The sequence below is a fragment of the Mytilus galloprovincialis genome, chromosome 6, assembly GCF_965363235.1.
Source record: "Mytilus galloprovincialis chromosome 6, xbMytGall1.hap1.1, whole genome shotgun sequence".
NCBI classification, from domain to species: Eukaryota; Metazoa; Mollusca; class Bivalvia; order Mytilida; family Mytilidae; genus Mytilus; species Mytilus galloprovincialis.
In genome coordinates, this window is record NC_134843.1 from 32,295,178 (window position 1) to 32,305,513 (window position 10,336).

The 10,336-nt window shown below is 33.1% G+C and overlaps 1 long non-coding RNA gene across 1 annotated transcript in view; it reads left to right on the plus strand.

Moving 5' to 3' along the window:
- Nucleotides 1-4,970, plus strand: part of LOC143078090 (uncharacterized) — a 32,235-nt gene extending 27,265 nt beyond the window's left edge. Inside the window, exon 5 of the long non-coding RNA XR_012979047.1 lies at nucleotides 4,008-4,970. This is a non-coding gene — a long non-coding RNA (uncharacterized LOC143078090). The remainder of the gene's footprint in view (nucleotides 1-4,007) is intronic.
- Nucleotides 4,971-10,336: the final 5,366 nt, after the last annotated feature.

The window sequence follows — 10,336 nt, forward strand, 5'->3', positions numbered from 1 at the left end:
CTGTAGTTTAGATCTTTTACACTAACCGTGATTTTTAAAGTGCTTTAGGTCAAGGACAAAAAAAATCATTTTTTTGCACTTGAACACTCTTTTACTTGTAACGTAAAAGATGAAGAAAACCTAATAAGACTCCAATTAGTGATAGACTGAAATATCTTTTGTAGAAGTGTTACTGTTTTGTGGAGATTTAACTAACATTTCTTTTCATATTTAGAATTATGTATTTTAATTGGATTCTGCCTTACTACCCTAAAAATTAGTCCAGCTTTTCATTCAAAATCTACTGCTGTCAAATTCTTATGCTATATTAAAACCACACAAAGAACAATACGAAGCAAAGTTCTATTTTCTTGCCGTTGAATAGAAAATATCAGTGTTGGTAAACAAAAGGAATGTTGTTATAATTTTCAATGATACAACTATAATAATTCACCAAAGTTTTAGGTAGATATACGCAATTGTAGTCGACTGTACGACCTTCATAGAGTGAGTAAAAGTCGCTATAAAAGGTTTAAACATGTGAAATATGAATATGAAACAATTCATATCAGAATATTAACTGCCTAATGTACATGTATAACAAAACAATTTACAAACAACAAATATTGTGAACCAACCACAACCACTAGACTACAGGTTCCTGACTTGATCCAAGGTTAATGTTATAAAAATATCTTGAAAAGTATGCTTATTCTTTTGAATTACTTTTAAATTATTACTGATAACAAACTGTCATGGTATCAACAGAATCTTTTCTATCTATAAGAGAAACGTGAACTATATTAAAGACGTCATTGCATTTCAAGTGCTACAAGAAAGTATGAAAGAGCAACAGTTTTAATATAGACGACTGCATCTATATAATCTACATATTTAGTTCTATTAATAAAACAAGGAGATGTGGTATGCCTCCCACCGAACAACAACAGAACAAGGATACTATATAAATAACCATAATGTTCAACGTCAGACGTCGACAAAATCGGTTTAACCCACCATATTTATATGCACCTCTGTCCCAAGTCGGACGAAGTCATGTTATAGATATGTCTTTGTGTAGTTATACATTTAGTTTGATGAAAGATATTCTGACATTGTGCTTTACATCTAGATGACATCTATTTTTTTCTCTCGGACCTATTCAGAACTTCTTGTATGGTGCTGACTGCTTAATATTGAAAAACTGTATTGATGACCCCTGTCTGATAGTTTTGTATTTGTTGCTAATCTATACTATTAAACGAGAAGACCTCATTTTTGGTGTCGCTTCTTTTCTTTCCACAACAAATTAATCAATACGAGAAAAAAGGCATCCGGATATTGTCCCGTCATTGGACGAAATTTTAAGTCTGATTAGACTTCCGGTTTGCGTTTTTCTGTATACTGTATTTTAAGAATTCTATCTGCTATCAGTTTCAAGTTTACTATCCACGGCGGTCACATAGTTTATTAAATAGAGAGGGTCTTTATACTATATCAATGACGACCATGGTATCCACGGCGGTCACATATTTTATTAAATAGAGAGGGTCTGTATACTACATCAATGACCACCATGGATCGATTAGTAAACTTAAAATTGAAAGTAAATACACTATATTTATATAGTAATGAATGTTCATAATATACAGATAAGCCCTAAAATTATTCAAGTGAACTTTTGATACCTTTTCTGAAATTCTCCAGTTATTAAATCTTTTACAAAATTCATTGATTACAAAAAAAAAGAAGATGTGGTATGATAGCCATGTTGAGACAACTCTCCACAAGAGACCAAAATGACGCAGAAATTAACAACTATAGGTCAACGTACGACCTTCAACAACGAGCAAAGCCCATACCGCATACTCAGCTTTAAAAGGCCCCGAACTGACAAGGTAACACAATCCAAACCAGAAAACTAGCGGCCTTATTCATGTACAAAAAATGAACGAAAAACAAATATGTAACACATAAACAAACGACAACCACTGAATTACAGGCTCCTTACTTAATGTTCAGAACATACTCAATGTATTATGTTCATATTGAAATTGATAGAAAACCAAAAATTGGGAATTTTGGAAGTAAAGGAGGAGGGATATAAAAAAAAACACATTTTCCTGTCCCCAATAACCTTTAACTTATGATGCTTTTGCTGAAATTTCTTTACATAATTCTTCCAACAACACTTTACATACTTTCAACTACGCTCTGAATGCCCGCGATTTCGCGGGTGTGTTCTAGTGTGATTGAATTTGACTGTTTTTATGACAGCTCCTTTTCCGCCTTTCACATAAATCATCAATGAAAACATCATTGCGCATGGAAAGCTGTAAAAGTCATCTTGATAACTAGCGAAACTAATCGTCAGGAAAAAAAAACCCGCACTGGTTTACGCCAAAAACATTGAATAACACCAGTTATGGCAAACAACAAATAACAACAATCAAAAATGAGAAGTCGTGGCTTGAAACAGGCACATAACGAATGTGGTCATAAAGTTCATCAAAAGAATCCTCTTTAATGTATTAATGTGTTGAAATGAAAGATTAAATATAGACATGGAGTTTTAAAATAAAATTCTTGTTTTTATCCCAAACCAACTTATGATATTTGTTGATGATTAATTTTTATTGATTGTTGATTGCTTTATATCCAGTGGCAAATATTTCACGATGGTTCTGGACGAGAACAAGTTAACAATAAATACAACAGGTACTAGTAGGTCTTTTAATAATAGAGGCCCATCCCGATGATGATCAGGGGGAATTTCGACTTCCACTGGAAAATAAAGGTATATAAGTAAGGGACAAAAATTTTGCCATGCAACAAGAAGAGTTGTTGCAAGGGTTCTTAACAGAGATCTTGTCACTCTATTTACTCGAGGCATTGGATTAAACCTCGATACATGCATTCTGACAGGACGTAGCTGCAAATTTGATACATCTTTCACAGCCAGACGGACGCCCCACTTTAACAAGCTTTTTACTGCCGATCGGAACAGGACCAATGCAAGTGAGCATATTTCTATTCCCAACTCACCCTTGGGGCTTATGATATTTGTGATAGGGCCCCTTGTGATAGCATAACCGAGTTTTTTATTAGGTCTTGAATTTGACTACAACTTTCTGTACTTCAAAATGATTGAATTTTCAGTACTGTAAAATGATTAAATTTTCAGTACTGAAAAATGACTGAAATTTTCAGTACTGAAAATGACTGAAATTTTCAGTACTGAAAAATGACTGAAAATTTCAGTACTGAAAAATGACTGAAATTTTCAGTACTGAAAAATGGCTGAAATTTTCAGTACTGAAAAATGGCTGAAATTTACAGTACTGAAAAATGACTGTAATTTTCAGTACTGTAATCAACTTTTTCCAAACATTACTGAAAATGATATAAAAGTTAATGTACTGAATAGTGATGTTTCCTAAAAGTACTGTTTATATAGCGGCATTTAATGTACTGTTTAGTAATGTTTACTAAACTTACTGTTTATATAGCGGCATTTAATGTACTGATTAGTAATGTTTCCTAAAAGTACTGTTTTTATAGCGGCATTTAATGTACATGTAAACGCTAGTCAAATTGTTGGTAGTGTACTCTACTACATTACAGGCTTCTGAATTCGGACAGAAACATACATAATGTTAAGGGGTTTGAAAGAGGGTATTGTACCAATTCATCCCCCTTACCTGGGACAGTGATGAAACAGTATAATATAAGAACAAACTATAAAAATCAGTTGACAAAGGCTTAACTCATCAGATGGATACAAACATAAAAAAATAAAATTACATATCTTGCGCTAAAATTATACATTAACACAGCAGAATGACATTTTATACAGTTTGTTCAAACTAAATAACATTTAAGGAAACAATCATGCATTTAAGTCATTCACGATATTGACATTGCCAAACAAAGGGCCAAGTACAATTTGTAGGCTACCTAACGTTGGTGTTTTTCTTTTACACATACATAGTATAACCATATCTTCTTTTTTTTTCTATCTTTCACAGAGGTTTCCTGGTGTGAGCCCTTCACACCCTGCACCTACAAATCAAATTCAGCCAGCAAACATGTTGTCATTAATAAATACGACCGGAAAAACAGTACCGGATCCTGAAGCCCAACAGTACAATTCTGTTGGCGGACCTGATCAAGAGTTTGGTTATCCACAGAATCCAAACGTCTCTAACTCTTATCCACCAACATATATAAACGCCTAATAATGAAGATTTCAAACGCTAATCAGTGTAGTTAAAGTAGTTGTTATCTTTGGTAGATTGAAGAAATGAATCGCTAGACAAACGAGCCTTATCAGGCGCCATCCAGGTGAAAGCGGATGAGGATAAGAAATGTGTACAGATTATCGTACAATTCATTCAAACAAATAGTTGTGTCGGGTGTTGCAGATTATCTACTTTAATTTGTTTAAAGTTTTTTTTCTCTCTCTCTGACATTTTCAGCACAACCTGTCTTATAGACATATCTCATGATTTGAGAGGTCCTTTCTCTGCTTTACAACTACTTTTCGTTATTTAGTTTGATGTTTCTGTTTTGCTGACATTAATACGTGTTTCTATTCATGATTGGATATGTTATATAAAGTAAGGGATGTACGGAATCGTCTTTCTTAAATGATTAGTTTTAACTTGAATGTGACTTGATGGCAGTTATCTAACGTGTGGTATAAAGTGGTAATTTACGATTGTTTTGGAAAGACACTATATGATATACTATATCTCTTCCAGGAATCTCTTCTTTGTTGAGTTTTGAAAAGATGAACTATCGATTATCTGTGCACTTTCATTTAGGGGTAGGTTATAGTACGCATTCTTATCAGTTTGTTTATGTTTTCCTCTCTGAGAGGATACCAAGGCTAATATCTTTTGATTGATCACACTTTTGTTTGAGCAAAACATTTGGAGCAGGATATCCTTATCCTTCCGACGAATCAGAGATCACAGTATGTTATAGTGGGGTTCATCTTCCTTCTTGAATCTTCCTCTGGTATATTTCACTCCTATGTGTATTTATATTTTTTTCACCTTACAAATTCATAGCTTATAAAAAATGTTTTAAACGCCGATTATTAAACGTGTTTCTCTTTTTGTTAGCTTTATTTAAAACGTACTTGTATGTGTAAAGTTGGAGACAATTAGATGCAATTTTCGTGGTAGGCGTCCATCCTTTAGTTACAAATGAAAGAAGTTCTGAATATCAGAATCTTGTACACAAATGACTTTATCCTTAAATTTGACTTCTGATATACGGATGTTTTTGTTGATTTCAAGAGGCCTGCGTTGTCGAGTGGTTGTAGTAAACCATGTACAATGACCATTAAACTGTCAAAGGTCATAGTAAATACTATAACTATTAAAACATTTGCTTGTTTTGCAGTTATTAAGACTATAACACAATGATGACTACTGTACCATTATTCACAAATTGCTGTCAACATAATGAAATTTAAGTTAACTGTCATACAAGTGAGAGGTTTAGCTAGCTTTAAAACAACATAAGAAAATGCCTGTACCAAGTCAGGAATATGACAGTTGTTGTCCATTCGTATGATGTGCTTGAGTTGTTGATTTTGCTATGTAATTAGGAACTTTAATTTACGTTTTGAGTTTTCCTCGGACATGTCGGAGATCTGTATTTTGTTTTTATTATTCACAAGGTTTATTGTAATTAATATTTCTAGTTTGTCAATGCATTCAATTTGTTTATTGGTCCTATTAAGATTTGAAAGAGACGGCACTACAAATGCTTTATTACGAATGGTATTATTATTATTTTTATTATATAGTTATGCATACTAAAGTATATAGATGTCGATTGTATATGGCTATTTCGCATAATGCTTCAAAATTAAATGCATACTCATGACGAATTGTGTTAATGCGATATAGAGTTTAATCCTACTTTGTACTATAGATAGACGCTTATAATCTGAAATTCAAACGGCCTGTTTACAATAGTCAATATTAAAACTGAAATGAAAAACAGGCTCTATAACGGGTAAGATACTACACAAGGAAAGACTTCAATAAAGTCAACATAGTTTATCCTAGATCAGCCGCCTCCCTTCCTCATGAATCTCAAAAGGATTTGTTAAATAAATCGCTCAGTATTATACAGTTTTAAAAATAGTTGCAAAGAAACAACCAATTAAGTGTATATTTTTAAGCAATTCGGTTCACAGAAACGTTCATCTTTTAGGTGTAATACCACCAAAACATAAAGGTCACAACCGGTTGTATACGAAAAAGGGTAGAACAAAATAATTCATTGAATTTGATAGTTATAGGAACCTAGTCCTACATTTTATTGCATTAAATGAATCTAACAGTAGTATACCGCTGTTTTAAAGTCATAAACCTATTGAGAAAAATCAAATCCGGGTTTCAGACTGAAACCGATGGAAACAACGAAATAACAACAAAAAAATGAAGTGCAACAAATAACCAACGACATTGCAACACACACACATAAACGAACTTTGCGATATCAACTGCCATTTTCCTGACTTGGTATAGGACATTTTAAGAAAGAAAGTGGTGGATTGAACTTTGTGTTGTGGCTAGCCAAACCTGGCGCTTTAATGACAATGTTAAATATAACAATAAAAATAACATTGCATAACAGGAATACAGTACAAATAAGTACAAGAACATGCAGGACAGAGAAATAAACAATTAAACAATACAATAGTACATTTTAACATACTAACCACATAATCGATCAACACCAAAAATAGACGTCACAGGTAAAATTTAAACAATTTGATATAATTAAAGAATACATGTAGGTTTTTAATTATGTTATTTGATGTATTTTATTACAATTACAAGAATGTTAATATAGAATTGTCTTGGTAATAAGATATCCAATTGTATAACCTAACTATGACGGTATGTCTTCTAAATCAAAGTAATTAGAAACTGCAAAACCAATAAATCGTGTACATATAGTTGCATTAAACTAAAAACTTATAAATGAATTAGGTGATTAATTATCTTAAAATAAGTTTATGTATAATTACAAATAGAAAAAAAAAATAGAATTACAACTCCAACAATAAGACAGTTAACAAACATCAGATCAAAATTACAAATACAACATCATAACTAAATATATGAATGTGGGATAAAAAAAATACCGTGACACGTCTTATAGCAATGCGAATTCACACTCAGAAAAACAGTCATATTCGGTTATAGGTCATTTGAGAGTCATAATCATATGTCTTGAGTGATTCCTCTTTCCTTTTTATTTGGTGTGTCTATACAATATTTGGGAAACTTGAGGTTATATAGTCATTAAAGCTTGTACTAAAGAAAAAGGGATGAACATTTGACTGGTTGACTTCCAGTGATGATTATTATTTTATATGCAATTAAATGTATATGAAATTTAGTTTGTAGTATCGGACAGGATAAAACTTTACTCATGCCAATTATTTCTTTATTAAAAACATAGATACATCCTGGACAAGGTTTTGAAAAGTGCATATTTAACAAAGTTTATAGAAAAATAATGGTGGTATTACACCTTTAGGTGAAGGAGTCAAATCATGATAAATGGTTTAAATTCAAATTATAAGAATTAATAATCTAAATATGATTCAATTTTGTGTACAATACTTAAAATTCCTGGATTGGTTGTTTTTGTAAACGTTGAGTGGTAAAAAGTGAAGAATAAATTGACGGACTTGCTTTTTAAAGTTTATAAACCGGGATTAGGTTTTATAAATCCAATCTGTAAATAACTGCACGATGGACATAGGCAATATATTTGCAATGAACAAGCAATCTGTGAAAAAAACACAAAAGATGAAAGAAATATATAAAGTGCAGAGAAGTGACATTCTACCTAACAGAAATGTTAAATTAGGGACGAAAGATAACAGAGGGACAGTCAAACTCATAAATCGAAAATAAACTGACAACGCCATGGCTAAAAACGAAAAAGAAAAACAGACAAACAATAGGACACATGACACAACATAGAAAACTAAAGAAAAAGCAACACGAACCCCACTTAAAACTAGGGGTGATCTCAGGTGCTCCGGAAGGGTAAGCAGATTCTGCTCCACATGTAGCACCATGGAACATGTATAACGTTCACATTTCGGACAAAAATGACTGCGTATGCGTATTAATCCCCCACTCAACCACAGCTATATGGTAACTTCTGCATGGAGTTTACTGAATAGGTGCTGATTCAATATCATAGGATACCTTTTATTTTGATTTTGCAAGAACTGATCATTACATCTTTGTTTTACTTGTCATAAGTTCTGTTTTGTTAATGCGGTGTTCACACATTGCCGATTATTGCTCCCGTTTGAGATCAGACAGCGATACGACACGAAAAATGAAAAATTCGGATTACTATTCTCAATTATCTGGAATGTTCTATCATTGTTTGAGTGCAGTCATTTAAATTCGTAACAGATTCCAATGGGTCGGGAAGGGTCCGAATAGTTCGGCGAAGCACCCCGATAGTTAGGTGCGTCCCGTAACATTCGGGAAAAATCCGCCGATTTTGTCTAGTCGGATTACAATCGTGCCTATGTCGTGATAGATTCTGTTGTATCGGATCAAAATCCTAACAATGTTCTGTGTATTCTGAACGGTGTCCTGTGGTACGTGGATGATCTGGAGAAATTTTTCGTTGCTGTTTTTCTGCCGATTGAGTCAAGATTGCATCCAGAACTTGTCGATTGCGAACCGTTTTTGCCGAAACTGGTCAGGAACAGTTCCGTTATTAATACGAAATTCGGCAATGATACCCACGTCAGAGTCCCGACAATTACAGAATACAATACGACTGAGACCACATCAAGCCGTTTGCAATGCGATAGAGCGGACCGTGATAGGATTACGTTCCGACAGTACCTGATCATCCCGAGTATGCCGACAGTTTTCGAACGGATAACTTCCGTCAGCGTCGGTTCACTGTTTGGTCACTGTCTGATCTCTGTCGGATTACATTCGGTAGAATCGGGACGCAGTCGTGACAGACTCGGTCGAATTTTACCAGGCGAAAGATACAAATTGGATTAGGAGCGGATTGAGAACGGGATTATCGGGATAAATTCGCTTGGAAACGGTTGAATATCGACGCTTCCTGAACAATATCTGATTGTTGTGCTGATGAAATTATTTGTTTTACAAATTTTAATTAAAGTTTGAATTTCCATCCACGATTCACTTGTTCAGACTTTTGACAAATTTTAATCGGGAATGGTCCTGTCAAGGACATCAGTAAAAATCGCGAATGTGTGACCCCAGCTTACACAAACAAAAAATATCAAAAATGCCGAAATCCGAGGAAAATTGCAAACAGAAAATTGTAAACAAATGGCAAAATTAAAAGCTCAAACAAAACAGACGAATGGATAACAACTGTCATATTTCTGACGTTCATCTTCAAGATATGAATGTCTTTAAATTAGAAAATTATTTTTAGTTTCATTTACTAGTATCCATTGGTTGGAAAACCTTGTAGCGCAGAAAATTTGGTTAACAAGTATATCTTCTGATGAAAGTATATCAACGGATTTTTCAAGAAGGCAATAAGCTGCAAATACCTTTTTATTTTGATGTTTATAAGTAATGATTAACTTCTGGTTTTAGTGTAAATACAATGTATGCGATCAGCAGTGCGACTATTTTCTTTAAAAGCGATCTGATGTTTGTTGATTTAGTTCTTACTTTAGATGAAGTTCATTATTCTTTAATACATAACTTAATAAACAGCTTGTCAATGTTGGAACTAAATGATATGCTCTTCTAGTTTCCAGGGTCAAATGTGTTACCCTTTTTATTGAGAAGAACTTTCAATGCAGGTCTTTCAAAAAAGTAAAATAACAAAAATACTGAACACCGAGGAAAACTCAGAACGGAAGGTTCGTAATCAAATGGCAAAATCAAATGATAAAACACATCAAACGAATGGACAACTGTGATATTCCTAACTTGGTACAGTCATTTTCAAATGTAGAAAATGGTGGATTGAACCTGGTTTTATATGGTTTTTGACATAAAAAAAAACCCATGCACATCTAAACGGTCTTTTTGACCATTGGGTGCAACAAATATAGGAGAGGTTAGACATAGCCTATTTTTTACTTTAAAGGCCATAGGTTTTCATACCACCTAAACTAATAATTAAATACATTCCTAGTTGTTGTTTTTTTATTTGTAAAGTGACAGTTAATATTCAAATAAAATATTAAACAGTTAAACAGATTAAATAGAAAGGATTCTCTTGGTTTTGTACTTCCACAACATCATTCTATTTATCATGTGTATAGATATTATCATTAACATGTAAA